The sequence below is a fragment of the Eubalaena glacialis genome, chromosome 8, assembly GCF_028564815.1.
Source record: "Eubalaena glacialis isolate mEubGla1 chromosome 8, mEubGla1.1.hap2.+ XY, whole genome shotgun sequence".
NCBI classification, from domain to species: domain Eukaryota; kingdom Metazoa; phylum Chordata; class Mammalia; order Artiodactyla; family Balaenidae; genus Eubalaena; species Eubalaena glacialis.
Genome location: NC_083723.1, coordinates 105,106,423 through 105,109,934, shown reverse-complemented (window position 1 = coordinate 105,109,934; position 3,512 = coordinate 105,106,423).

Genomic DNA, 3,512 nt, shown 5'->3' with positions numbered 1-3,512 from the left:
ATTCTTTGTTGTAAGGGGTTAGCCTGTGCATTTTAGGATTTCAGCAGCATCCCTGGTCCGTACCCACTAGATGCCCGCAGCACCCGTCTGGTTGTGACAACCAAAAAAACCAATTGCAAAAGTATCATTTCAGAACACGCAGGAGCATCCCTAACCAAAAAAATGTCTTCAGACATCTCAAAATGAACCCTGGGGGCAGAATTGTCCCCAGCTGGGAACCATTACTTTATATTGTTATTTAGCTTTTAATATTTCATTTTCCAGGCTAGATTCCTTTGTGTGCCCTAATGTGCCTAGCACACTATTATACATGTCAAGTGCTCCATAATTATCTGTTGAACAAATCAATGCACACTTTACAAATGTTAGAAGTGCCAGTAGAAGTTATTATGATAGCTACCTTTGGGCCTAAGTTACGCTTTTATGGGTTGGAGATATTCATATTTGCTTCTAAAAGGTCAGTCCACTTTCTTCCCACCATCAGATCTTGAGGAACAATTGTTGGCAAGGAACTTTGCTCTATCAACTGCAGAAACTTTGTTATAATAAATGGAACCCACAATAAAAATATTTCCAAGCTAAACTCCACTTATTTCAAGTGATACTTAGATCAAATCACAAAATAATCTGAACTATCTTTTGAAGTCCCCTGCGATGGGCTATATACCTTGTATTAGATTCTCCGCTGATGGTGTCAGGTTCTGTACGCGGGAAGAGAAGATGAGAGTTACTAGGAAGATATTTAAAGACTCAGGTGTTGAAGGAAACAGGCCCAGGGCCTTTCCTGGGCCCCACCAATCATCGCTCCCTGCCTGTGGACAAGCTGCTTACCCTGCCTGAGCCTCAGTTTCCCTGCCTGAAAAATAATAAATAATGGGAAGTAGGATTAATGAGAAAAGTATGCCAAGTGTCTATCCTAGTATCTGATGCATATATACTCAATTAATTTTGGTCTTTGATTTGGTCTTATAGTTATCCTTGCTTTTTCCTCCCTCCTACATTGTAGGTAACTCTAGGGCAAGAGCTGTATCTAATTCCTCTTTGCACCCCTCTAACACCCAAGCACAGCACCTTGCCCATAGGTGTGCCATACATTTTTTATTTTTTATTTTTTTTGCCGCACCGCACTGGCATGCGGGATCTTAGTTCCCTAACCAGGGATTGAACTCATGCCCCTTGTAGTGGAAGCACAGAGTCTTACCACTGGACCGCCAGGGAAGTCACATTCCATACATTTTTTTTAAAGATTTTTTTTTTATGCGGACCATTTTTAAAGTCTTTATTGAATTTGTTACAATATTGCTTCTGTTTATGTTTTAGTGTTTTGGCCGTGAGGCATGTGGGATCGACCAGGGATTGAACCCGCACCCCTTGCATTGGAAGGCAAAGTCTTAACCACTGGACGGCCAGGGAAATCCCTCGTTCCATACATTTTCTTTAATGTAATTTTTAAAAATTTATTGATTTTATTTATTTTTGGCTGTGTTGGGTCTTCGTTGCTGTGCGCGGGCTTCCTCTAGTTGCGGTGAGTGGGGGCTACTCTTCGTTGCTGTGCGCAGGCTTCTCATTGTGGTGGCTTCTCTTGTTGGGAGCACGGGCTCTAGGCGTGCGGGCTTCAGTAGTTGTGGCACAGGGGCTCAGTAGTTGTGGCTCGCGGGCTCAGTAGTTGTGGCACACGGGCTTAGTTGCTCCGCGGCACGTGGGATCTTCCCGGACCAGGGCTCGAACCCGTGTCTCCTGCACTGGCAGGTGGATTCTTAACCACTGCACCACGAGGGCAGGGCAGGAGGATTCTTAACCACTGCTCCACCAGGGAAGCCCTCATTCCATACATTTTTGATGAATGGACTATGCACCTGACTTCAGGAAGTCTGGAAGGTAAAGAAATGCAGACACACTAGCACCTGGACTGACCACCATCCCTCAATCTTATAGCCCCATGTTAATTGCATCCTAATCCTATAAATGTATTTGATTCATAAACTTTCAAACTGGAAAGGACTTTCTACAAGATCAAATCCAATACTCTCATTTCTCAGATGAGGAGGCCCCCTGAGGATACATAACTCTTTCACGTACAAAAAACCAAAACAGTCCATTGTCCTGTGGCTTTAGGAAAATTAAGTAGTTTTTCTTTAGTTCCCATTTCTTCAAATAGTTCCTCTGGACCAGAGTCTCTCAATATCAACTACTGACATTGGGACTGGATAATTCTTTGTTGTGAAGGGCTGTCCCATGCACTGTAGGAGTTTAGCAGCATCTCTGGCCTCTACTCGCCAGACACTAGTAATATACTCCCTCCCCCCCCTTAGTTATGACATTCAAAAATGTCCCCAGACATCACAAATGTCCTGAGAACCACGGTCTAGAAATTACTACAGGTAAAATCTCTTCATATGACACACTGAGGCCCTCAGGTTATGTGATTGTTTTAATGAATAGTTTGCTGGTAAATCTCATTTGTAGCCAACAAACTCTGGAGAAAAGACAGAGCCACTCTGTAAGTGAGACCAGGTCTCAGTCACTGCTGGGACCCACTCACCATGTATGTGTGTGTCATTTATTTTTCATATTCTGCCTACCTCCAGGGACCTTTGAAGTGGACCCTGACTCATTTCTTTCTCAGAACAACTGGCTGTGTTCTGTGCGTTGCCCAGGAGTCTGGGCTGTGTGGAGAGGGGTCCTCCCCTGTCAGAGCCCTTTTCACATTGTACTCTCACTGCCTGTTTATCTTTCTGCCCCAGGGGACGTTAAGGTCCACGGCAGCAGAGACAATCACCATCTTGTTCACCATGCACTCCCAGTTGGCACATAGGAGGTGCCCAATAAGCATTTATTGAATGAATATGTAATAGAAATTATAATATATTGCATTTAGTTGCGGGTCAAAAGCGTAGAACTTAGCCACAGCTTACTTAGCTTAAAATAATCATTACTTCTGTTTATTAAGAGCCTACCGTGAGCCAGGAAGTTTACCTGTGTTATCTCACTAATGGCAAAGCAACCTTATGAGATACATATTGTAACTCCATTTGAAAGATGAGGAAACTGAGGCTCAGAGAGAGATTGTGACTTGGGTAATTATATAAGAATTATATATAATATATGTAAGAAGCACAGATTTGGACCAAGGCCCACCTAACTGCCAGTCCCAGTCCTCTTTGATATACTACGCCTCCTGTTTACAGTCATAAACCTGTGTTTTGGCTCTTTCTGTGTCTAGAATGATCAGTTCACAAATAGGGACCAGAAAAATGACTTCATCACTGCGTACAATTTCGATTAGTCTGCCCTTGCCTCTCTGCAATACCTGCAGGAACATGGTAATAATCTTGCTCTACAAAATTGTCTTAGTCCATTCAGGCTGCTATAATAAAAATACCTTAGACTGGGTGGCTGAAACAACAAGCATTTTTTCCTCACAGTCTGGAGGCTAAGTCCAAGATCAAGGCACTGGCAGATTTGATGTCTAGTGAGAGCTCACTTCCTGGTTCATAGGCGCTGTGTCCTTT